This window comes from Canis aureus, chromosome X (genome assembly GCF_053574225.1).
Source record: "Canis aureus isolate CA01 chromosome X, VMU_Caureus_v.1.0, whole genome shotgun sequence".
In the NCBI taxonomy this organism is placed as follows: Eukaryota; Metazoa; Chordata; class Mammalia; order Carnivora; family Canidae; genus Canis; species Canis aureus.
The window spans coordinates 62,830,241-62,858,156 of record NC_135649.1 but is presented as its reverse complement, the minus strand read 5'-3'; the positions used below and the strand labels follow the sequence as shown (position 1 = coordinate 62,858,156).

The window sequence follows — 27,916 nt, the reverse complement described above, 5'->3', positions numbered from 1 at the left end:
TCTCACTGGTGTGAGGTGGTATCTCATTGTGGTTTTGATATGTATTTCCGTGATGGCAAGTGATACACAGCATATTCTCATGTGCATGTTGGCCATGTCTATGTCTTCCTCTGTGAGATTTCTGTTCATGTCTTTTGCCCATTTCATGATTGGATTGTTTGTTTCTTTGCTGTAGAGTTTAAGTTCTTTATAGATCTTGGATACTAGGTAGACGGACAGGGGAAAAAGAAATTATTGACGAAGCCACACTGGAAGTTCCAGGGGAAGTCGAGGGATTTACAGTATATAGAATCAGAGGACTTTCAGTACTATTTTATTTTTTATTATTTTTTAATAATAAATTTATTTATTATTGGTGTTCAATTTGCCAACATACAGAATAACGACCAGTGCTCATCCCTTCAAGTGCCCCCCTCAGTGCCCGTCACCCATTCACCCCCAAACCCCGCCCTCCTCCACTTCCATCACCCCTAGGTCGTTTCTCAGAGTTAGGAGTCCTTATGTCTTAACTCCCTTTCTGATATTTCCCACACAATTCTTCTCCCTTCCCTTATATTCCCTTTCACTATTATTTATATTCCCCAAATGAATGAGAACATACAATGTTTGTCCCTCTCCGATTGACTTACATCACTCAGCCTAATATCCTCCAGTTCAATCCACGTTGAAGCAAATGGTGGGTAGTTGTCATTTCTAATGGCTGAGCAACATTCCATTGTATACATAAACCACATCTTCTTTATCCTTTCATCTTTCAATGGACACTGAGGCTCCTTACACAGTTTGGCTATTGTGGACATTGATGCTAAAAACTTCGGGGTGCAGGTGTCCTGGCGTTTCATTGCATCTGAATCTTTGGGGTAAATCCCCAACAGTGCAATTGCTGGGTCGTAGGGCAGGTCTATTTTTAACTCTTGGAGAAACCTCCACACAGTTTTCCAGAGTGGCTGCACCAGTTCACATTCCCACCAACAGTGTAAGAGGGTTCCCTTTTCTCCGCATCCTCTCCAACATTTGTGGTTTCCTGCCTTGTTAATGTTCCCCATTCTCACTGGTGTGAGGTGGTATCTCATTGTGGTTTTGATTTGTATTTCCCTGATGGCAAGTGATGCAGAGGATTTTCTCATGTGCATGTTGGACATGTCTATGTCTTCCTCTGTGAGATTTCTCTTCGTGTCTTTTGCCCATTTCATGATTGGATTGTTTGTTTCTTTGGTGTTGAGTTTAAGAAGTTCTTTATAGATCTTGGAAACTAGCCTTTTATCTGACACGTCATTTGCAAATATCTTCTCCCATTCTGTAGGTTGTCTTTTAGTTTTGTTGACTTTATCGTTTGCTGTGCAAAAGCTTCTTATCTTGATGAAGTCCCAGTAGTTCATTTTTGCTTTTGTTTCTTTTGCCTTTGTGGATGTATCTTGCAAGAAGTTACTGTGGCCGAGTTCAAAAAGAGTGCTGCCTGTGTTCTCCTCTAGGATTTTCATGGAATCTTCTCTCACATTTAGATCTTTCATCCATTTTGAGTTTATCTTTGTGTATGGTGAAAGAGAGTGGTCTAGTTTCATTCTTCTGCATATGGATGTCCAATTTTCCCAGCACCATTTATTGAAGAGACTGTCTTTCTTCCAATGGATAGTCTTTCTTCCTTCATCGAATATTAGTTGACCATAAAGTTCAGGGTCCACTTCTGGGTTCTCTATTCTGTTCCATTGATCTATGTGTCTGTTTTTGTGCCAGTACCACACTGTCTTGATGACCACAGCTTTGTAGTACAACCTGAAATCTGGCATTGTGATGCCCCCAGATATGGTTTTCTTTTTTAAAATTTCCCTGCCTATTCGGGGTCTTTTCTGGTTCCACACAAATATTAAAATAATTTATTCTAAGTCTCTGAAGAAGGTTCATGTTATTTTGATAGGCATTGCATTAAACGTGTAAATTGCCCTGGGTAACATTGACATTTTCACAATATTAATTCTGCCAATCCATGAGCATGGAATATTTTTCCATCTCCTTGTGTCTTCCTCAATTTCTTTCAGAAGTGTTCTCTAGTTTTTAGGGTATAGATCCTTTACCTCTCTGTATAGGTTTATTCCTAGGTATCTTATGCTTTTGGGAGCAATTGTAAATGGGATTGACTCCTTAATTTCTCTTTCTTCAGTCTCATTGGTAGTGTACAGAAATGCCACTGATTTCTGGGCATTGATTTTGTATCCTGCCACGCTACCGAATTGCTGTATGAGTTCTAGAAATCTTGGGGTGGAGACTTTTGGGTTTTCTATGTAGACTATCATGTCATCGGCGAAGAGGGAGAGTTTGACTTCTTCTTTGCCAATTTGAATGCCTTTAATGTCTTTTTGTTGCCTGATTGCTGAGGCTAGGACTTCCAGTACTATGTTGAATAGCAGTGGTGAGAGTGGACATCCTTGTCTTCTTCCTGATCTTAGGGGAAAGGCTCTCAGTGCTTCCCCATTGAGAATGGTATTTGCTGTGAGCTTTTCATAGATGGCTTTTAAGATGTTGAGGAAAGTTCCCTCTATCCCTATACTCTGAAGAGTTTTGATCAGGAATAGATGCTGTATTTTGTCAAATGCTTTCTCTGCATCTAATGAGAGGATCATATGGTTCTTGGTTTTTCTCTTGCTGAAATGATGAATCACATTGATTGTTATACGAGTGTTGAACCAGCCTTGTGTCCAGGGGATAAATCCTACTTGGTCATGGTGAATAATTTTCTTAATGTGCTGTTGGATCCTATTGGCTAGTATCTTGTTGAGAATTTTTGCATCCATGTTCATCAGGGATATTGGTCTGTAATTCTCCTTTTTGGTGGGGCCTTTGTGGTTTTGGAATTAAGGTGATGCTGGCCTCATAGAACGAATTTGGAAGTGCTCCATCTCTTTCTATCTTTCCAAACAGCTTTAGTAGAATAGGTATGATTTCTTCTTTAAACGTTTGATAGAATTCCCCTGGGAAGCCATCTGGCCCTGGACTCTTGTGTCTTGGGAGATTTTTGATGACTGCTTCAATTTCCTCCCTGGTTATTGGCCTGTTCAGGTTTTCTATTTCTTCCTGTTGCAGTTTTGGTAGTTTGTGACACTCCAGGAATGCGTCCATTTCTTCTAGATTGCCTAATTTATTGGTGTATAGCTGTTCATAATATGTTTTTAAAATCGTTTGTATTTCCTTGGTGTTGGTAGTGATCTCTCCTTTCTCATTCATGATTTTATTAATTTGAGTCTCCTCTCTCTTCTTATTAATAAGGTTGGCTAATGGTTTATCTATCTTATTAATTCTTTCAAAGAATCAACTCCTTGTTCTGTTCATCTGTTCCACAGTTCTTCTGGTCTCAATTTCATTGAGTTCTGCTCGAATTTTAATTAACTCTCTTCTTCTGCTGTGCGTGGGGTCAATCTGTTGTTTTTTTCTCTAGCTCCTTTATGTGTAAGTTTAGCTTTTATATTTGAGTTCTTTCCAGTTTTTGAATCGATGCTTGTATTGCAATGTATTTCCCCCTTAAGACTGCTTTTGCTGCATCCCAAAGATTTTGAACGGTTGTATCTTCATTCTCATTAGTTTCCATGAATCTTCTTAATTCTTCCTTAATTTCCTGGTTGACCCTTTCATCTTTTAGCAGGATGGTCCTTAACCTCCACATGTTTGAGGTCCTTCCAAACTTCTGGTTGTGATTTAGTTGTAATTTCAAGGCATTATGGTTTGAGAATATGCAGGGGATGATCCCAATATTTTGGTATCAGTTCAGACCCAATTTGTGACCCAGTATGTGGTCTATTCTGGAGAAAGTTCCATGTGCACTTGAGAAGATTGTGTATTCAGTTGAGTTTGGATACAAAGTTCTGTAGATATCTGTGAAATCCATCTGGTCCAGTGTATCATTTAAAGCTCTTGTTTCTTTGGGGATGTTGTGCTTAGAAGACCTATCGAGGGTAGAAAGAGCTAGATTGAAGTCACCAAGTATAAGTGTATTATTATCTAAGTATTTTTTCACTTTGGTTATTAATTGTTTTAAATTTTTGGCAGCTCCCACATTTGGGGCATATATATTGAGGATTCTTAAGTCCTCTTGTTGGATAGATCCTTGAAGTATGATATAGTGTCCCTCTTCATCTCTCACTACAGTCTTCGGGGTAAATTTTAGTTTATCTGATATAAGGATGGCTACCCCTGCTTTCTTTTGAGGACCATTTGAATGGTAAATGGTTCTCCAACCTTTTATTTTCAGGCTGTAGGTGTCCTTCTCTCTAAAATGAGTCTCTTGTAGACAGCAAATAGATGGGTCCTGCTTTTTTATCCAGTCTGAAACCCTGCGCCTTTTGATGGGGTCATTAAGCCCATTCACGTTCAGAGTTACTATTGAAATATATGAGTTTAGTGTCATCATGATATCTATTCAGTCCTTGTTTTTTGGATTGTTCCACTGAACTTCTTCTTAAAGGGGAATTTTAAGAGTCCCCCTTAAAATTTCTTGGAGAACTGCAAGAAATTCTTTCAGTTCCTGCCTGTCTTGGAAGCTCTTTATCTCTCCTTCCATTTTGAATGAGAGCTTTGCTGGATAAAGTATTCTTGGTTGCATGTTTTTCTCATTTAGGACCCTGAATATATCCTGCCAGCCCTTTCTGGCCTGCCAGGTCTCTGTGGAGAGGTCTGCTGTTACCCTAATATTCCTCCCCATTAAAGACAGGGCTCTCTTGTCTCTTGCTGCTTTAAGGAACTTCTGTTTATCTTTGGAATTTGCAAGCTTCCCTATTAAATGTCGAGGTGGTAAACGGTTTTTTACTGACTTTAGGGGTGTATCTCTCTTTTTCCTGGATCTGAATGCCTGTTTCCCTTCTCAGATTAGGAAAGTTTTCAGCTATGATTTGTTCAAATACATATTCTGGCCCTCTGGCCCTTTCGGCACCCTTGGGAACCCCAATTAAACATAGGTTTTTCTTCCTCAGGCTGTCGTTTATTTCCCTTAATCTGTCTTCATGGTCTTTTAATTGTCTGTCTCTTTTTTCCTCAGTTCCCTCTTTGCCATCAACTTGTCTTCTATGTCACTCACTCGTTCTTCCTACTCGTTAACCCTCGTCTTTAGGACTTCTAGTTTGGATTGCATCTCATTCAATTGATTTTTAATTTCTGCCTGATTGGATCTAAATTCTGCAGTCATGAAGTCTCTTGAGTCCTTTATGCTTTTTTCTAGAGCCACCAGTGGCTTTATAATAGTGCTTCTGAATTGGCTGACATTGAATTGTAATCCAGATTTTGTAACTCTGTGGGAGACAGGACTGTTTCTGAGTCTTTTTTGAGGTGAGGTTTTCCTTCTAGTCACGTTGCTCAGTGCAGAATGGCCAAAAACAAGTTGTCTTGGGTTAAGGAGCAAAAGAGAGGGAGAGAAGGAAAGAAAAGAGAAAAAGAAAAAAGAAAAAGGGAAGGAAAAGAGAAGAAAAAGAGAAAGAAAAAGAAAGAAAGGTGAAAAAAAATGGTGGGGAAAGCAATCAGAAATCAAAAAGAAAAAAAAAACACGGGGGAGTATCTTCTGATTTTGTATACTTTAAGTCTCTTAACTTCCCCTGGAAGTCGTCCGTGTAGCTGGGCTTCTGGGGGAGGGGCCTGTTGTGCTGATTTTCAGGTGTTTGCACTTGGGGGAGCTGCTCTGCCCCCTGCCTGGTGCAGGGCTCAGTGGGGGTTGTTTACCCCGTGAGGCCCCAGGAGGAACAACCACAGTGGTTGCTGCAGCTCTGGAAACCTGGATTCAGCTCCTGCAGGAACTCTGGAGCTCTCCGTCTGCAGGGCCTGGAGGCTCCGGGGCGGTGCCGCTGATCTGCTCAGCTCGGCGCAGCAGCGTCCTTGCTGTCCTGGGCCCTCCCGGCCTCTCCCTGTCCGGGGGGGGCCGGATCCTGGGTTGTGTCCCGACGTCCTGTGCTCCATGTCTCCGCTATTAGATTCGCGCTCCCGGCTGCGCAGCCGCCTCCGCGGAGCCTCTGCCGGAGCCCCTCTGAGCTGCTCCCGGGCCGCGCAGCTCCCTCTGAAGAGCCGCCGCCCAAGCCCTTCCGAGCTGCTCCGGGTCCCGCAGTGCGCGCTGCAGCCCTTAGGGACCTCGGCGCACTCTCCTGGGCGCGCAGGTGTCTGTTAGTGTCCCAGGGAGCCTGAGGGCGTCCCCGCCCTCCTGGGGTCCTGCTCCAACTCCCTGCGAGCCCCTTTCCGCCCGGGAAGGTCGGTGCAGCTCCTGCTTCTCCGGGATGGGGCTCACCTGTCCTGGGGACACTCGCCCCGGCCTTAGCCGGGCTCCTCGCGGGGCCCCTCCCCCTTGGATGCCTTTTGTTTCTTTATTTCTTTTTCTCCATCTTCCTACCTTGATAGAAGAGCGAACTCTTCTCACTGTAGCGTTCCAGCTCTTCTCTCTTTAAATCTCAGGCCAAATTCGTAGATTTTCAGGATAATTTGAAGGTTATCTAGGTAATTTGGTGGGGACAGGTGATTTGGGGACCCTACTCTTCTGCCATCTTGCCCCTCCTCTATAGTCTTCTTTCTTATAACAGGTTTTGCTGTATCCCAAATATTTTGGACCATTGTGCTTTTATTTTCATTTCTCTTCACATATGTTTTTTAGTTCCTCCTTAATTTCTTCTTTGGCACATTAATTGTTTACTAACATACTACTTATCTTCCATGTATTTGTTATTTCCAGATTTTTGTTGTAATTGATTTCTAGTTTCATATCATTGTGTTTGAAAAAGAAGTATGAAATGATTTTGATATATTTGTTAAAGATTTTATGTATTCATTCATGAGAGACACACACAGAGAGAGAGAGAGAGAGAGTCAGAGACACAGGCAGAGCAAGAAGCAGGCTCCATACAGGGATCCTGATGTGGGACTTGATCCTGGGACTTCAGGGTCACACCCTGAGCTGAAGGCAGGCACCAAACCACTGAACCACCCAAGGATCCCCTGATGTTGACATTTTTAAAGTTTATTGAGACTTGTTTTGTTGCCTAACATGTGATCTGTTCTGGAAAAAAAGTGTTCCATATGTACTTGAATGTGTGTTCAGCTGTTTTTGAATGGAATGTTCTGAATATATGTTAAAGTCATCTGTTCCAATGTGTTATTCAAAGCCATTGTTTCTTTATTGATTTTCTGTCTGGAATATCTATCAATTGATGGAAGTGGAGTGTTAAATTCCTCTACCATTGTTTTTTTTTTGTATTTTTTAATTGGAGTTTGATGTGCCAACATATAGTATAACACCCAGTGCTCATCCCATCAAGTGCCCCCCTCAGCGCCCATTACCCAGTCACCCCATCCCCCCACCCATCTCCCCTTCCACTAACTCTTGTTCATTTCCCAGTTAGGAGTCTGTCATGTTCTGTCACCTTCTCTGATATTTCCCACACATTTTCTCTCCTTTCCCCTTTAATCCATTTCACTATTTTTCATATTCACTGAATGAATGAAACCATATAATGTTTGTCCTTTTCCCTTGTTGTGTTACTATGGAGGTTTTCCTTCATGTCTGTTAATACTTGTTTAATGTCTTTGGGTGCTCTCATGTTGAGTCCATCAATATTTATAATTGACATATCTTCTAGTTTGATTTTTCCTTTATGATCATGTAATATCCTTCTTTATCTCTTGTCATAATCTTTGTTTTAAATTCTATTTTGTTTGAGGAGCCTCAGTGGCTCAGTTGGTTAAACTTTGGTATCTTGATTTTGGCTCAGGTCATGATCTCAGGGTTATGGGTTCACGTCCTGCATCAGGCTCTGTGCTCAGGGTGGAATCTGCTTGAGATTCTCTCTCTCTCTCTGCCCCTTCCTCTGCTCATGAATGCTCTCTCTCTCTCTCTTCCTCCCTAAAACAAATGAATATTATATTCTTTAAAGTATGTTTTGTTTGATATAAGTACTGCTACCATACTTTCTTTTTGCTTCAATTTTCATGATAATTGTTTTTACATCTTTTCACTTTCAATCTATATATGTCTTTAGGACTGACATGTATCTCTTCTATGCAGCACATAGGTAGGTGTTGCTGTTTTGTGTAGTCTTTCTGCCTGTGTTTTTGATTGGACCATTTACTGCATTTACAAAATAATTATTGACAAGTGTGTGCTCATAGTCATTTTGTTACTTGTTTTATAGTTGTTTTTGTATTTTTCTCTCTTTTTTCTTGATCTCTTCTCTTGTAGCCTGATGGCTTTATTTAATGATATGCTTAGATTCTTTTCTCTCTATTTTTTGCAAATCCATTACAGGTTTTTTATTTGTGGTTACCACTAGGTTTATATATATAACATCCTGTGCATATAAGTCTATATTAAGTTGATGATCACTTAAGTTCAACTCATGCTAAAAGTACTAATTTTTACTCCACTTTCCACATTTTACTATATGATATCATGCCGTAAATTACTTTTATTTCATAAATACATTGATTTTTGTAGGTGTAATTGATTTCACTGCTTTTGTGCTTTACTCTATATTGGTTTATAAGTGATCAATCTACTACCTTTGTTATGTTTTCATGTACTTGTAAATTTTTTTTCCTTTCCTAATTTTCTTACTCCTGATTATGGCCTTTTCTTTCCACTTGAAGAATGCCCTTTAACACTTCTTGTAAGGCTATTTTAGTGATGTGACCTCCATTAATTTCTGTTTGTCATGGAAAATATCTGTACTTATATTTTGAATTTTTTTTTATTTTTTATTTTTTATTTATGATAGTCACAGAGAGAGAGAGAGAGGCAGAGACACAGGCAGAGGGAGAAACAGGCTCCATGCACCGGGAGCCCGTCGTGGGATTCGATCCCGGGTCTCCAGGATCGTGCCCTGGGCCAAAGGCAGGCGCAAAACCGCTGCGCCACCCAGGGATCCCCTGTCCTTATATTTTGAATAAAACCTTATTGTATAGAGTATTTCTGATTACAGGTGTTTTACTTCTTTTAGCGCTTTTAATATGTCATGCCAGTGTCTTCTGTCCTACAAAATTTCTGCTGAAACATCAGCTGATAGCCTTATGGGGTTTCCCTTTATGTAACTGTTTTGTTTGTTTGTTTTGTTCTTACTCCTTTTAAAACTCTCTATTATTACTTTTGGCCATTTTAATTATTATGTGTCTGGGTGCAAACTTTCTTGGCTTTCTTTTGTCAGTAGCTATGTGATTTATGAATCTGGATGTCTGTTTCTTTCCCCAGATTAGGGAGTTTTTCAGCCATTATTTCTTCAAATAAATTTTATGTTCCTTTTCTCTCTCTTTTCCTTCTGGAATCTCCATAATGACAATATTATTACAATTGATGATGTCATTGAATTCCCTTAACCTACTCTCCTTTTTAACTATTTTTTTTCCTTTTTGCCATTTAGCTTAGTTGGCTTCTATTTTTTTGTCTTCTAACTCACTGATCTGTTTTTCTATGTCCTCTAATATGCTATATATTCTCTATAGCATATTTGTCATTTCAGTTATTGAGTTTTTCTTGTCTGGTTCTTTTAAAAATATAATATTTTTTCTTTGTTGAAGATATCCTCTACTCTTTTCTCAAGTCTAGTAAGTATCTTTATGGCCATAACTTTGAATTCTTTATTATGCATATTGCTCATCTCCATTCCATTTAGCCCTTTTGCTGTGATTTTTCCCCCTTTTTTTCATTTGGGACATATTCCTCTGCGTCATCATTTTGTTTAACTTCCTATGTTTGTTATTAGGAAGATCAGTTATGGTTCTTATCTTAAAAGTAGTGGTGTTATGAAGAAGAGATCCTGCAATGCCCTGTAGGTCAATGTTTCCTAGTTACCCAGGCCAGGCACTTCAAGGATGTCTTCTTTGTGTTGCATGCACCCTACTGTTGTGGCTGAATCATGTTTGCCTTCAGTCTAGTCAGCTGCAATGGCCCACTTTGCCTGTTGGTCCTTGTACCAGTAAGGGGCCAGTCTAGGACTGCCTTGGAATTATAGTTGGGTCATAGCTGATGCCTTCTCTTAGCCCTTTTGCTGGGGCTGCTGTTGAACTGAACTGCAGGGTTCTCTTCTTACATTGTGAGATGATTTCCTTGGTGAGTGGGACCTGTGGTCAGACTCAAATGTCTGCCTTAAGTCTGTCTCTTGGGGTTTCAGTGACCTCAAACTACAAGGCTTTCTCCTTGTGCTGCCCTTGGTGAGGTTTTTATTGACAGTAGAGGCCAGACCAGATATCTGCCCTCAGCCCACTGCTGGGACTGCAGTTGAGATGGTATGTGTGGTTATATTTTATCTCCCCAGAGCAGGAGTCACTTTGGAGGGACTACTGCTGCGTGGATTGGATTGGATGGGCAGCTATGCAGAAGAACACAGAGATGGGGCCTACAGTGTTATCAAGCTAGGTGAAGAGAGTTCAAGATGGTTCCAGGAGGTGTTTGGCTATCTAGGTTGGGATTGGGTAGATAAATGGTGCCCACCAGCCATTTTGTTCTTGAAGTCTTTTAAAGAACAATGTTTTTCCAGCTCACATTCTGAGATTAGTAAATAAATCTCCTTCCCTTATACTCCAGGCACTGCTCAAACTGTTGGTTCTTTGCTGTGTTTTGCAGAAATTGATATTCTGTCTCCGTAATGGATGGGACTCAGCTTCCCTTTTGGCTTTCCCACAGCTAAAAATGCTGATTTTTAAAGCACCCAGAGTCAAGTCCTACTTATTAAAAAAGTTCAAAGTTAAATGCCACTGGTTTTAAAAGCCAAATTTAGGACTCATCTTCCCAATGTGGTCGCTTTTGTCTGGGGTGCCTGGTGTGGGGTTTATTCATTTTCTTTTCCATGCTTGTTCTCTCCCTTCCATTTGTGGTTAGTCTGGCCATGAGTTTGGTTTGCAATCACATCCCTGCTCCTACTGCCATTTTTGATGCAGGCTTTTCCCTGGGATTAACTGCAGAGTCTGTTCTGTCAGTCTTTGTGTTGTTTCCTGGATTAGTTGCACTGGTGTGACGAGGTATACCCATGGGACGAGGTGAGCTTAGGATCCACATACTATAATATCTTCCTATGCTAACTAAATCAAACTTTGTACTAGACTTAGACTGTTAGAACTCAACGAAACCTTAGGGATAATATAGTCCAACTATTACATTTTACAGATGAAATATTGAAGCCTAGAAATAGAAGTAATTTTCTCAAAGTCATACCACCAGTTAGTGATAAGGTGAAAACTAGAAGGCAGGTGTCCTAGTTCTCTCACCTGTGCTTTCCCCCCATACTCTGCTTTCTCTCAGCTTATGTGGCCAGTCTTGGGAGTTGAAAAAGCCAGCAAATAATGTGAAATACTTTGGGAGTATATGACTTCTCTACAAGTACTTGATGAAGTAAACCCCAAACTAAAACCAGTTTTTATATTTTACATGACTCTTGTCCATGAAATATAATTAACATAGACTTGAAAAAAAGTCCCTGAAAATATTCACCATTTCAATAAGATCTGCTTCTCTCTAGCTGGATTTACCTGGTGATGTTTATGATTAATCTGTAACTCTTCTCAGTCACTGAATTATGTCCTTATGAACAATTGCTCTAGTTTGTCTTCATATATCTAGCCCACTTGGGTAGTATTTGGATAGTTCTGACTATGCCTTCACACATTAAAAAGTACCAATAAGGATCATAACTCTGTTAATTTGTAATTTTCTGTCTGGGCTTTCTTTCCTAGCCCTTATGAAATACTAATATGGATTGCCTTTTGGTTACTCTAGTATATTTTATTGTCACCACTATTTTTTTCCTTCACCAAGTCTTTTTAAGCATTTATGAAAAGTCCCTTTGTACCCTTTGTAAATAAGATGTAAACATCTTATTTAATATATGTTAGAGGCCAGAATAAAAAAGAAAATGACAGGTATTGAGATCTATTATGTGCAAAGCACTGTCCTACTGCCTTTTACTTGGGATATCTTACGTAATCTTAACAACACACCCCAGGGGTATACATTATTGTACTTATTGTAAAAAAGGATGAAAATGAAGCAGGGCATGGAGGAGAGCAGAAAACAAGTGGTTCAACAGCTCCAAAATGAAGCTGGTATTCAAATTCTAGTTTCCTCGAAAGGAAGCCTCTCCCCAAGGAGATTGCACTCTTGATGAGAAAAGACTCTTAAAAGAACTAGTTTGACACAAATTTGTTTAGTAGAAGCTATTATGTTGGCTGTCTGCCTTCTATCTTTCCTGTCTACTCCTCCCTTTTGTAGAATTCTCTGACAACACTTATGATATAATCTGGCTTCTCTAGTAATCCTAATACATTGCACCACCTAAGACTGTCCCCATCTTTGTTCCATTACTTCCCTTTTCTACAAAGTAAAATGCATCTCTATTTGTATATTTCATCCTGTTCAGTCTCTAAGGTGAAAATTAACATATCTGATTGACTACAGTTTATAGGTTAATGTTAAAATCCTCCTTGTAGTATTTTCGTTTATTAAGAAATACTTGTAGAGTCACCTGGGTGGCTCAGTCAGTTAAGCATCTGACTTTAGATTTTAGCTCAGGTCATGATATCAGGGTAGTGAGATTGAGCCCCACATGGGGCTCCGTGTTGGGTGTGGAGCGTGCTTAAGACTCTCTCTCTCCCCGTCCCTCCCCCATTCACACATTCTCTCTCTCTCTCTCTCTCTCTCTCTCTCTCTCTCTCTCTCAGAATACAAGCCATTAAAAAAAAGGAATTCTTGGAGACCAAGTGAGTTAAAGAATTGAATCTATAATGGGATATTTCAGGGAAAGTGGCAACCCCAGGCAAGATATCATTGCACAACATGGAACAGAAAGGAGTGGAGTATGTTTTTTGGTGCATCTAAACTACCCCACATAAGAAGCCATCTGCAAGCATTGCAATGGTACCTGCGAGGCAGTTTTTTTGTAGAAGTTAATCTCTCTCAGCATCAGCTGAGCCAGTGTCCATTTAGATCTCTCTCCGTGTGTATACATTAATCAATGAAGCAGTTGTGGTTATAAGAATTCAGAAAAGATTCCCATGTGAGAAAAATCAGTTTCTACCCTCCAACTGTTTTGTGTTTGACTACAAGCTATGGGATTTTTCTAGGCTAGTTAATCATAGTTAAGAGTTCCTTGTGACCAAGGAGTGACATGTGAATCCTGCCACTGAAATTCCTATCATTGCTCACCCTTTCCAAAGACTAAGTCAAAAAAATATGTCAGATGGTAAAGGGATGCCCACTCAACTTTACTACCACCAGCAGCTAAGTATAACTCGCTCCATACTATTTTTGCCCATGGTAATCCATTTTTGGGGTATCAGCATCCATCTACTGAAATATCCCAGCCCTCTATGAGAATCTTCTTCACTTGATCACTGTTTTTCTATTTTTTTCAAGCATAAATGAATTAAACCAGCAAGATTCCTCATGGCTTCTTCAGAAGACCCTATTGCTCTGATTAAGGAACTCCACCAGCATTGGAGAAAAGGGTAGGTACTCAAATAGTCTTGATTCCATTTTGACATCATCCCTAAAAGAGTGCTTTTTCATTGTGAGCACTGGCCTGAGAGCCTTCACTAGTCACCTGTCCTACATTTGCTGGTTCATTTTTAGATTACCAGAAAATAATCAGATTCTTGCAGTCAAAGAATGTATCTTATGGAACATGAAAAGCTACTGTTTCTGGAGTATTTTGTAGAATGAGATATTCTTTCAAATATTGTCTTGTTGAGTCATATTGGAAACTGAGGCAAAAGGGAAATGAGCCATACTGTCCCTGACTTTATCTATTAAGCAAACAAAAATACATAAGTATCACTCAGCACATATTGTCCGTTCTAGTTATAAAGAGTAATATGTGTGCACTGAGGAAGGAGATGCTATTTACTGAGAAGGAATAATAGGATAGTTGTAAGTGAATCACATGAATAATAGGAAAGAGCTATTTATTGATTGGTAAACTTAAAAGTCATTGAATCTTAGGTTAAGAACAGATTTGGAAGATGCAGATTTTGGAGAGAGGGGAGTGTTGATTTTTTATTTTTGGCTCATTTTTCTAGATGTTTATTCTTATAAGAAAGGTATTATTGAAGCGCCAGCCTAGATATCTAACCATTGTAAGAGGACATGTCTAATACTTAAGCTCATTAAAAAATATCAGTCAGAAATATCTCATTGTGATTTTAATTTACATTTTCCTGATTATTAGTGATGTTATCTTTTCATGTATCTGTTGGCCACTTGTATGTCTTCCTTGGGAAAAAAAATGTCTATTTAGATCCTCTGTCCATTTTTTGATAAGGTGATTTATAGGTTTTTGCTGTTGAGTTGTATGTATTTTTTATATATTTTAGATATTAATGAAATATTGGATACATCATTTGCATTATTTTCTTTCATTCAGTAGATGGCCTTTTTTTGACAGCTTCCTTTGCTGTGCAAAAGCTGTTTATTTTGGTGTTATCCAAATACTTAAATGTACAACAGGTAAATTATGGAAGCAACCCAAGTGTCCAGCGATAGATGGATGGATAAAGAAGTGATATCTATCATCTATCTATCTATCTATCTATCTATCTATCTATCTATCTAATGGAATATTACTCAGCCATAAGAAGAATGAAATCTTGCCATTTGCAACAATATGGATGGACCTAGGGAGTATTATACTAAGTGAAATCAGTCAGTCAGAGAAAGACAAATACCATGTGATTTCACTCACATGTGAAATTTAAGACACAAAAGAAACAGGAACATCTGGGTGGCTCAGCCAGTTAAGCATCCAACTCTTGATTTTGGGTCAGGTCATGATCTCAGAGTTGTGAGACTGAGCCCTAAATCCAGCTCTGTGCTGGGGGTGGAGCCGGCTTAAGATTCTCTCTCTCTCTCCTTCTGAACTCTCTCTCTTTCTCTCTCTCCTTCTAAAAAATTAAAAAGAAACAAAACAAACAAAAACTACAAACAAAAAAAAACAAATTATTAAATACAGAGAACAAACTGGTGTTGCAAGAAGGAAGGTGGATTGGGGAATGGGTGAAATAGATAAAGGGGATTGAGAAAACACTTACTTTGATGAGCACTAAGTAATGTGTACAGTTATTGAATCATTATATTTCATACCTAAAACTAATATAACACTGAATGCTAATTATACTTCAAAAGAATCAGGAGCAAAATGACTGCACAGATAACTTAAACATGGAGAGAAAAAGACCCTAAACATGGTCACATTCAATTACCCAGGAGTTCAGAGTTTTAATAACTAACACAACTCCTTAGAGTGTTCATAATCCCTGTTTGTGAATACGTGCACGTTTAACTTTTTAGTGTATGGATTTATGGCTATCTGGAAGCAAAATTGAAATCATTCTATCTTTTCTTTCTAGTTGCACTTTCTTGTAAAAGTGGAAAGAACCTCTGTACAAGACTACTTGAAACTTTTTCCCTGACATAATCAGGATGAGTATAGATGGAGAGCTCAGTGAAACAAGAATAAAAATAATTAGGTGCCTGTTGAAGCACATTATATTTTCAACACTCATAAATTAGTAATTAATAAGTGGGGTAGCCTAAATAGCATACTTCCTTTGTCAAAAAATAATTATCTTTTGCCTCAAGTAAAGAACTATACCTCCATTGGAGGTATTAAGAAATGAAAGTGCTGGTTGATCCTGAGTTCATGTTATGATATAAAAGTCAAGTTAACTGGGGAAATTCAAGTGCATTTTTATTTATTAATAGCCACAGATGTCTCTAATCATAATACAACCTCAGGCTTGAGAGAGAAAAGGAAATACATAACTATTACTATTAGCCAAAAACAAAAACAAAAAGCAAAACAAACAATAGAAGTTTTTAGTAATAAAAATATATGCATGAAAAAATATGTAATTTCTTTTAATGATTAAAAGACATGAGTTTGCATTCATTAGAGCACCCCAGAATTTGTTCATTTTTAAGAACATATTTATATATCACTTACAGAAATATTAACTCATTCAATACTCATAGAGGTAGGCACTATTATCACTTTTTACAGATGAGGCAATTGAGACACAGAAATGTTCAGGTAACTTGCCCCAAATCACACAGCTAGTCAGAGGCAGAGTCTGATTTTTTTATTGATGTGTAATGAACATACAGTGCTATGTTAGTTTCAGATGTGTAGCATACTGATTCAGTAATTCTATATATTACCCAATGCTCACCATGATAATTGTAGTCACCATCTGTCCCAATATAATGTTATTACAGTATTATGGACTATATTACTTATGGTGTACGTTTTTATAACTGGAATTTTCTACCTCTTAATTGTCTTTATCTATTTTAACCATTTTTCCAGACACCTCCCTTTTGGCAGACTGGTTCCAGAGTCCCATGCTCTTATCAACCATAAATGATGCCTCATTATTTATGAAATATTTGTATATTATGCAATAATTATATATGCATCCACACGAAATATGTCATTAAATACCAGGGCTATTTAAAACCCAGAAGTAAAATGATGCAGTATTAGAGCTAAAATTGCCCATAAAAGTTAGTTTAATCTACCCATTTCAAAGAATAATGAGGAGGTAGAGAAGAAGATGCCAGCAGAGTAGGAGGACCCTCGTCTTGCCTCATTCTATGAACCCAATTATATAACTATCAAATCATTTTAATACCTCAGAAATACATCTGAAGACTGACAGAACAAACTCCACAACTAAAGGGAGAGGAGACCACACTGAAGAAGTTAGGAAGCATGCGGACATGATTTAGAGGAGAAATGGATTGCAAGTGCTACAGAAAAGGGAACCACAGGCACAGAGGATAAGAGAGAGAAGCATACAGGAGAATGCAGATAAACTTCTGCCAAAAGGCATTGGCTTGTAAAATGAGAGGCTGACTTCCATCAATTCTTGTAACCAACCCAGCTTATAGACTGGAGTAATGGTCAGTAGGGTTGGCTGATGCTAGTCAGATCAGACCCTGAAGAGAAGGCAGGGAAACAATGCAGAGGCAGACAGTGTGGAAGCAGCAATCTTAAGACTGCCTAGGGCACAAAATGGGAAGATGATTCACTCTTCCCAGAGTTTGTCCCTGAGAGGCTTCATTCATAGACACACTTCACTGGGAACAAAGGACAACAACATTTCCCTCACCCAGCACTCAGCATAAACACAGAGCCACCTTCAGGAAGCACCACAGCACCCATGCTGTCTGCCTAACTTAAATCCAATAAACCCAAAACTCTATGATCTGGCAAGAGTGCTCTTCTCAATAACTCTTGACATTCCCACCATAGCAGGCCCCTCACCCAGAAGACCAGCACAACCCCCTGCACACACCATGTCTTCCAACCAGAGAGTTCTACAGAGACTCAGTTCTGGAGGAGAAAGTGACAGGTCTCATTTCACAAGCAAACCGGAGCTCACCTAGTTAAAACACACTACATTCAGGCCAAGTATGAAACACTGCCCACAGGAGGAAAGGAGAGCTTCTGCAGATGACTGGCCTGAAAGATGGAGCAGACAAAAAAAAATACAGAACGTAAAGACTGCTAACTCTGGGAAACGAACTAGGGGTGGTAGAAGGGGAGGAGGGCGGGGGGTGGGAGTGAATGGGTGACGGGCACTGGGTGTTATTCTGTATGTTAGTAAATTGAACACCAATAAAAAATAAATAAAAAAAAATAGAGTCCATGCAGCACACACTAGTGACACACTCTGAAGCACCAGGATATGGGCACTACATGACCTTGGGTTCATAAGGCCATTACTTTCAGGAGTAGGAAACATAATTTGCCTTTCTAACACAGATAAGAAGGCAGAGACTTAGACAAAATGTAAAGATGGAAGAATTTATCCCAAATGAAAGAACAGAATAAAACCATTGCCAGAGATATAAGCAAAAGAGATATATGTAAGATCCCTGATAGAGAATTTAAAGCAACAATAATGGGGCTACTCAGTGGGCTTGAGGATAGAATAGAAAACATCAGTGAGACCCTTACCACAGAGATAAAGGAATTTAAAAGGTTTCAGAGATGAAGAGTGTGATAAACAAGATCAGGAACAGGCTTGATGCAATGAATAGCAAAGAGAGGAATGGATTCATAACCTGGAAGACAAAGTAATGGAAAGTAATCAATTTGAACAAAGAGAGAAACAAGAATAATGCAACACAAGAGTAGATTTAGGGGACTCAATGAGTCCATCAAACATAGTACATCAAAATTTCATTTTATAGAAGTGCTAAAAGAAGAGTGGGAAAAAGCATCAGAACATGTATTTCAAAAAATGATAGTTGAAAAGTTCCTTAATCTGCAGAAGGAAACATACATCGAGATCAAGAAGGCACAGAGAACTATCAAAATTAACAAAGGCAGGTCAACACCAAGGTATAGTGTGATTTAATTTCCAAAATATAATGATAAAGAAAAAAATCTTAAAAGTAGCAAAACAAAACAAGTCCCTAATGTACAGAGAAAAACCATTAAGTCTAGCTGAAGGTTTCTCAACACAAACTTGACAAGCCAGAAAGGAGTGACATTATGTGACAAATTGCTGAATGGGATATATCTGAAGCAAAAATATTCTATCCAGCAAGGCTATCATTCAGAATAGAAATAGACTGAAGAGTTTCCCAGAAAAACAAAAACTAAAGCAATTCATGACCATTGGACAAGCCCTGTGAGAAATATTAACAGAGATGTTTTTAGTGCCAAGAAGAGACTAAAAGGGACAAAGACAAGAAAAGATCAGAGAAAATCTCCAGAAACAATGACAAGCAAGTAAGAAAGTTGCAATAAATACATATCTATCAATAATTATTTTAAATATAAATGGACTAAATTCTCCAATCAAAAGGCATGGGATGTTATTATGTATTAAAAAGAAACAACAATCTATATGTTGCTTAAAAGAGACTATTTTTAGACCTAAAAACACCTACATTTATCATGCATATGGATGTCAAAAGAAAGCCTGAGCAGTAATACTTATTGTAAACAAACTAGACTTTAAAACAAGGAGTGTTACATGAGACAAATAAAGGCACTATATAATAACAAAGGGCAAAATCCAAATAGAGGATCTAACAATTGTAAATATTTATACATTAACATGAGAGCACTCACATATGAAAAACAATTAATAACAAACGGTGCCTGGGTGTCTCAGTTGGTTAAGCATCAGATACTTGATGTTCAGTTCAGGTCATGATCTCAGGGTTGTGAGATGAAGTCCACATTGGGCTCCATACTGAGTGTTAAGCCTGTTTAGGACTATCAGTCTCCCTCTTCCCTCCCCCCATACTCACGTCCACTCTCTATTCAAAAAATACCAATTAAGGGCAGTCCAGGTGGCTCAGTGGTTTAGCGCCACCTTTGGCCCAGGGCGTGATCCTGGAGTCCTGGGATCTAGTCCCACGTCAGGCTCCCTGCATGGAGCCTGCTTCTCCCTCTGCCTGTGTCTCTTCCTCTCTCTGTGTGTGTGTCTCTCATGAATAAATAAATAAAAATTTAAAATAACAAAAACATATAAGAACTAATTGGTAATAATATAATGACAGCAGAGGATTTTAAAACCTCACTTACATCAATGGACAAATATTCTAAACAGAAAATCAACTAGAAAACAATAACTTTGGATGACAAACTGGAACAGATGGACTTAACAAATATATTCAGAGCATTTCATCCTGAAACAGCAGAATACACATTCTTTGTAAGTCCACGTGGAACATTCTCCAGAATAAATCACACATTAGGCCACAAAACAGGCCTTGACAAATACAAGAAGATTGAAATCATACCATACGCCTTTTCAGAACACAATGCTATGAAACTAGAACTTAACTACAAGAAAAATCTGTAAAGACCACAAATGCATGGAGCTTAAATAACATGCCACTAAACAATGAATGGGACAGCCAGGAGATAAAAGAAGAAGTAAAAAATACACAGAAATAAGTGAAAATGAAAACAGAATGCCCAAAACCATTGGAATCCAAAACCATTTAGGATCCAAACAAAAGTGATCCTAAAAGGGAAGTATATAGAAATACAGGTCTATCTCAAGAAGCAATAAAAATCTCAAATAAAAAACCTAACCTTCACCTTAAGGAGCTAGAAAAAGAACAACAATGAAGCCTACAGATAGCAGAAGGAGGGAAATAATAAAGATTAGGGCAGAAATAAATGATAGAGAAGCTAAAAAAAAAAAAAGACCAATAGAACAGATCAATGAAAACAGAAGCTATTTATTTAAAAAAAATAAAATTGATGAAACTCTAGCCAGGTTTATCAAATAAGAGAAAGGACCCAAATAACAATAATTACAAGTGAAAAATAACAACCAATCCCAGAGAAACATACTTAAAGGAGAATATAATGAAAAACTATATACCAACAATTAGACAACCTGGAAGAAATAATTCCTAAAAAGATATAAACTACCAAAAAATGTAACAGGAAGAAAGAGAAAACTTGTACAGACCAATAACCACCAAAGAAATTGAATCATTAATAAAAAAAAATCTCCCAAAAAACAAAAGTCCATGACCATATGTGTTCACAGGTGAATTCTACCAAACATTTAGAGAAGAGTTAATACTTTTCTCCTCAAAATACTCCAAAGAAACAGAAATGGAAGAGACACTTTCAAATTCATTCTAGGTCTCCAGCATTACCCTGATACCAAAACTAGATAAAGACTCCACTAAAAAAAGGTCCAATATCTCTGATGAATAAAAACACAAAAGTCCTCAATAAAATAAGAGCAGGGATCCCTGGGTGGCGCAGCGGTTTAGCGCCTGCCTTTGGCCCAGGGTGTGATCCTGGAGACCCGGGATCGAATCCCACGTCGGGCATCCCGGTGCATGAAGCCTGCTTCTCCTTCTGCTTATGTCTCTGCCTCTCTCTCTCTCTCTGTGTGTGACTATCATAAATAAATACAAAATAAATAAAAAAATAAAATAAAATAAAATAAAATAAAATAAAATAAAATAAAATAAGAGCAAACCAAATCTAGCAGTACATTAAAGAGACCCTTCATCATGATCAAGTGGGACTTATTTCTGGTATGCAAAGATTGTTCAATATTCACAAATAAAGTAACATGATGCATCACATTAATTAAAGAAATATAACAACCATGCAATAATTTCAATAGATGCAGAAAAAACATCTGACAAACTATAACATCTATTCATGATAAAAATCCTCAACAAAGTAGATGTAGATAGAAAATACCTTAAAATAATAAAGGCCTTATATGAAAAACCTACAACTAATGTCAAGCAAAATGAGAAAGAATGGAGAGCTTTTCCTCTGTGGTCAGGAACAAGGCAAGAATGGACACTCACATGATTTTATTCAACATAGACTGGAAGTTCTAGGCACAGGAGTCAGACAACAAAAAGAAAGAAAAGGCATCCAAATCAGAAAGGAAGAAGTAAAACTTTAACTTTTTGCAGATGCCATGATACTGTATATAGAAAACCTGAAAGTCTCCACTAAAAACTACTAGATATGATAAACAAATTCAGTAAAATCACAGGATATAAAATCAATATACAGAACCCTTGCATTTCTATACACCAATAATAAAACAGCAGAAAGAGAAATTCCAGAATCAATCTCATTTATAAGTGCAACAAAATTAATAAGACACCTAGGAATAAACCTAAGCAAAGACATGAAAGACCTGTACGTTGAAAACTATAAAATACTAATGAAAGAAAATGAAGATGACCAAAGAAATAGATAGATATTTCATGTTTATGAATTGTAAAGCAAATATTGTTAAAATGTCAATACTACCCAAAGAAATCTACACATTTAAAGCAATTCCTGTCGGACATCTGGGTGGCTCAGTCAATTAAGTGTCTGCCTTCAGCTCAGGTCATGATTTCAAAGTCCTGGGATTCAGCTTCACAATGGGCTCCTTGCTCAGTGGGGAGTCTGCTACTCTCATTCCCTCTTCCCTTCCCCACCATTCATTCTCTCTCTCTCTCAAATAAATAAATTAAAATCTTAAAAAATACAATGCAATCCCTATCAAAATACCACCAGCATTTCTCACAGACCTAGAGTAAACAATCCTAAAGTTTGTATGGAAGCACAAAAGACCCCCAATGCCCAGAGCAAACTTGAAAAAGAAAAGCAAAGCTGGAGGCATTACAATTCCAGACTTCAAGTTATATTACAAAGTTGTAGTGATCAAGACAGTATGGTACTGGCACAAAAACAAATGCATAGATCAATGGAACAAATAGAAAATCCAGAAATAAATCCAAAAGTATACGGTCAGTTTATCTTTGAAAAGGAGAAAATAATATCCAATGGAAAAAAAGAGAGTCTCTTCTGCAAATGGTGTTGGGAAAAATGGACAGCAGCATGCAAAAAAAATGAAACTAGATTGTATTCTTACACATACACAAAAATAAATTCAAAATGGATGAAAGACTTAAGTGTGAGACAGGAAATGATCAAAATCCTAGAGGGGAACACAGGCAGCAACCGCTTCGTTTTTGGCACCTTGTTACTAACTAGGTCTCCTGAGGCAAGGGAAACAAAAGGAAAAATAAACTACAGGGGCTTCAAGATAAAAATCTGCACAGCTAAGTAAACAATCAAGAAATCTAAAAGGTAACCTTTGGAATGGGAGATCTTTGTAAAGGACATATCTGTTAAAGATGTAGTATCCAAAATCTATAAGGAACTAACCAAAAAACACCCCAAACCCCAATAAACCTAGTTAAAAATGGGCAGATGACATGAATAGTCATTTTTCCAATAAAGACATACAGATGATCAACATACACATGAAAATATGCTCAATATTACTGATAATCAGGAAAATGGAGATCTAAATTACAATGAGATATCACCTTATATCTGTCAGAATGGCTAAAATCAACAACACAAGACATAGATTTGACAAGGATGAGGAGAAAAGGAACCCTCTCACACTATTGGTGGGAATGCAAAGTGGTTTAGCCACTCTGGCAATCAATTTGGAGGTTCCTCAAACAGTGGAAAGTAGAACTATTCTTTGATCCAGCAATTGCTCTACTAAGTATTTACCCCAAAACTACTAAAATATTAATCCAAAGAGAGACATGCACCTGGATTTTTTTATATTTATTTTTTAAAACTACTTTACTTATCCATTTATTTGAGAGAGAGAGAGAGAGAAAGAGAGGGATAAAGAGAGGGAGAGAGGGAGAGAAAGAGTGGAGGGAGGAGCAGAGGGAGAGGGACAAGCAGACTGTGATGAGCACAGAGCCCAACACAGGGCTCAATTCCATGACCCTGAGATTATGACCTGAGTGGAAACCAAGAGTCAGATGCTAAAGTGACTGAAACACTCAGGCACCCCCATGCAGATGTTTATAGCAGCATTAACTACAATAGCCAAATTATGGAAACAGCTGATGAATGGATAAAGTGTCCATAAACTGATGAATGGATAAAGAAGTCTTACACACACACACACACACACACACACACACACACACACACTGAAATATTACTCAGCCATAAAAAAGGATGAAATTTTGTTATTTGCAATGACATGGATAGAGTTAGAGAGTGTTATGCTAAGTGAATTCAGTCAGTCAGAGAAAGACAAATGCCATGTTGTTTCACTCATATATGGAAGTAGAAAACCAAACAAAGGAGCAAAGAGTAAAAAAAAGAGAGAGAAGCAAATCAAGAAACAGACTGTTAACTATGCAGAAAAAAACGAATGATTACTGGAGGGGAGTGGGAGTTGGGGCATTGGTTCAATAGATGATGGGAATTGAGGAGTGCACTTGTGATGAGCACTGGGTGCTATATGGAAGTGTTGAATCACTATATTTTGTACAGTTGAAACTAGCATTGCACTGGATAACTATCTGGACGTCAAGTAAAAACTAAAAATCAAGAGTATTTAGAGTGCCCCCCCCAGCAAGGAAATGAGAGCCTAGATAAATTGACTTTCCCATAGTCGCACTGACATCCAATGGCAGAGATGGAACAGGAACTCAAGAATTATCACTCTTAACCTAATATGATTTTCATTACACCGAAGTTCCTCTGCTATGACTAATTTAAAGAAATGCATCACAATATATATTTTCAAATCTATATTACCTTCAAATGGTAGGAAAAGCAAACTCAGTTGGATGCTTACTTTTTGATAAGTTTTTTTTTTATTTAGTAGCACTGTGAGATGTTCCGTATTCTAAATTTTCAATGCATTGATGGAGTCCAGAATGGTAATATGTGTGTGTGTGTGTGTGTGTGTGTGTTGTGTGTGTTGTGTGTGTTGTGTTTGAGTTTCTTGGGTAATTTTCCACAAATGCAGAGGTTCCAAATAGAGAGTACTATTCATCCTCCCAGGCAAAGGATTTTCCTACAGATGAATACCTTGGTGTGGTATGTAGACTATGTTTATGGAATAGTTAGAAAGGTTATGAGAGTAATAAGTCAGATAGAGCCAGGGCTAAGGCAAAAATAAGGCTGATCAGAACAATGTTATGAGGAAGATCAAATGAACCCAGTAGCAGTCTATATAAGGAGACTGAGAAGAGGGCAGCATGGTGGCGGTTTAGCGCTGCCTTCCACCCAGGGCATGATCCTGGAGACACTGATTGAGTCCCACGTCGGGCTCCCTGCATGGAGCCTCCTTCTCCTGCCTGTGTCTCTGCCTCTCTCTGTGTGTGTCTCTCATGAATAAATAAATAAAATCATTAAAAAAAGAAGGCTGAGAAGAAAAGTCTTGGGGGGGGGGGAAGGATTAAAGAAGACTTTAAATTTGAACCCTTGAATTATTAATGATATCAGTGATGTTCCCAATATTGGAAAGGACAGTGAAAGAGAAGGGTCTTGGTTTTAGATAAATTTAGAATTGTTAGCAGTTTGTTTTAATATTCCTCTTATCTCATGTATGAAGCCTTGTCTAAGTGATTCGTGTATGGATAGTTGGATGATAGGTACATAGGTAGAGAGAGAGAGAGAGAGAGAGAGAGAGAGATAGTACCATTAACATAACAAATGATGGAAGCATATAACCATTTGAAGATCATCCTGATAAAAATAATCAGACTTCACATATTTGCAATTACTCTGTCACTGATGTGAACTGCTGATAAAAAGCAATGAAATATCAAACTGTTAGAGTTATTATTCCAATCACTTTGTACATGACATATATTTATGTTGGTAAGTACAGACGGTCCATCTGAACTCAAGCCATGGCCATCTCTTAAAGCTAAATTGTAATTTGCTAACACTTGTTAAAATGTACAAAGAAAAGGGGTAAATACAATGAACTCTAAATGCATTTCAAGGGGTGGGTACTTACATTTCATTTCAGAAATATAACCATTAAAAACAACTAAATATTGGAAATAATGCTCTTCGTTGAGAAAAAAAAAATACTTTTTACTTTGTTACTCAGCCATTAGAAATGACAAATACCCACCATTTGCTTCAACGTGGATGGAACTGGAGGGTATTATGCTGAGTGAAATAAGTCAATCGAAGGACAAACATTATATGGTCTCATTTATTTGGGGAATATAAATAATAGTGAAAAGAATAGAAGGGAAGGGAGAAAAAATGGGTAGGAAATATCAGAAAGGGAGACAGAACATGAAGACTCCTAACTCTGGGAAACGAACTAGGGGTGGTGGAAGGGAAGGAGGGTGGGGGGGTGGGGGTGAATGGGTGACGGGCACTGAGGGGGGCACTTGACAGGATGAGCACTGGGTGTTATTCTGTATGTTGGCAAATTGAACACGAATAAAAAATAAATTTATTATTTAAAAAAATGATACCACGAAACACACACACACACAATTTTTTTGGTTTAGAAATGGCCTCTCTTGGGGATCCCTGGGTGGCTCAGCGGTTTAATGCCTGCCTTTGGCCCAGGGCCTGATCCTGGAGTCCCGGGGTTGAATCCCTCATCAGGGTCCCTGCATGTAGCCTGCTTTTTCCTCTGCCTGTGTCTCTGCCTCTCTCTCTCTCTCTCTCTCATGAATAACTAAATAAAAATATTTAAAAAAAAGAAATGGCTTCTCTTTTAACCTTTTGCAAGATTCACTTAAGGGGAAGGAATTTAAAATAAGAAAATACCAAGCTCGTGACTAAATTACTCCTAAACTTCCCGTAGGCTAAACTTATTTCCTAGGCTTACAGGTATCCAGAAGTCCATCTTTTTGAGTAGTTCATAACATAGAGAGGTAAGAAATTGGCCTATGTCAGAAATAAAAGTGATAAAATCAACAGGTAAATTTAATTAGAAAAAGTATGATCTTTTTTTCAACTTCAAGTTTTAAAGACCAGGGACCATTCAACACACATTAAGGTACTTGGTGATTCCCCTTGCTATGGTGGGGGAGGGACTCGTCATTTCCTCCTATAGGAAGGCAGCAGGCTGTGGTAGAGAAAGTAAAAAGAGTACCACATTGCCACAAAGTGTGCTCTACTCCATCTTGTTGTGTATTTGAATGGAAGGGGATAATTTTTTAATCTGACTTGATTTTATTTGTACTTCCTTTGATGGTAATACAATGTGGCTGCTTAAATGTATATTTTGGAGAGTTATTTTTTTTAAAAAGCAGTGACTATTTTGAGTTGTGTATTCTGCCTTAGTTCAAGGCTGCAAATGAAAATCATAAATTTACAATTGGACTTTTTAAAAAAATGCGAAATGGACAATGAACTTGTGAGACCCCGGTTTCTCTGAAGATGTATTTTCTTTTTGATTGTTCCTGAAAGTTTCTTCAATTTGATTCCCAAATACTTAAATGAATACATTGTAAATATTTCAGGAGAAACCATGAAGGAAATCCTAATCAGTTCACTGGGATGCCATTCAGAGCACTTGTTTTATCCATTAGCAAATGATAATACATAAGAACAAATTTTACTGTTGAGGGAAGAGAGACAATTCTATAAAAAAAATCAGATGTAATTCTAATAAAAGGAAATGTTCTTTTAAAAAGTGTCTTTTGTAATCCCCAAATGCTTTGATGTAGCTCATATCAATGATTAAAACATTAGGTAGAAATTATTAAATGTTTTTGAATTTTATAACTTGAAAAGACTTTAAAACACATACTATAACACTTGTGCTATATTCATATTCAAATATATTTGAATATAACACTTGTGCAAAAATTATGTGAAACTGGATTATTCAAAAACTTGGAAAATAAAGAAGTGTAGGTTAAATTAAAAGTCAGAGATGTCAGAGCAAAGTACATGATGTATTCAAGGATACCCTGACATAATGGAAGCCTAGAGCATTTAGAAGAGTATAAGTGATAAGGCCAGAAAAATAAATAAGTTTTTTTGAATGTCAGAGTTTTAGGTCATCACGGTGTGGATACTTAAAAGATTTTGTACATATGCTTCAACCTATAACTGATAAAGACACCTGCAGATTTATATCAATCTAAACTAAGAAAGTTATGCTATTTAACATAATAAAGAGAAAACAAAGCTATTACTCATGTCAAAATGTTATAGAAAGATATAAAATATAAATATATGTTCCACCTTTTGAAATATTGCTAAATATTAATGGTTTTATTATGGAAAGTTACAAAGATTTGCATTTGCTGATAAAGATTCTTTATTTGATTTTATGTTGTTGCAAATAGCAAGATTTCATGCTTTTTTTATGGCTGAGTAGTAATCCAGTGTGTGTGTGTATACATACACATATTCTCTATCTGTTCATCAATAAACATTTATGTTGTTTCAATTATAGGCCAGTGTATCTAATGCTGCAATGAACATAGGGATACATATATCTTTTTGAATCAGCATTTTGTTACCTTTCCAAAGTTTTGTTTTATATTTTATTTTATTTTATTTTATAATTCTGGTGAGTTAACATACAATGTTAACATACAATGTAATATTAGTGGCAGTGATTAGTGAATTCAGTGATTCTCACTTACATAAAA

At 37.7% G+C, this 27,916-nt stretch overlaps 1 protein-coding gene across 2 annotated transcripts in view; it reads left to right on the top strand.

Annotated features, from left to right (window-relative positions):
• The window catches only part of GPR174 (G protein-coupled receptor 174), a 63,393-nt gene that overhangs the window by 11,627 nt on the left and 23,850 nt on the right, over positions 1-27,916 (top strand). For both annotated transcript variants that reach the window (XM_077888206.1, XM_077888207.1), the window contains exon 2: positions 13,355-13,446. The gene's annotated coding sequence lies outside the window, so the exon portion shown is untranslated. The remainder of the gene's footprint in view (positions 1-13,354; positions 13,447-27,916) is intronic.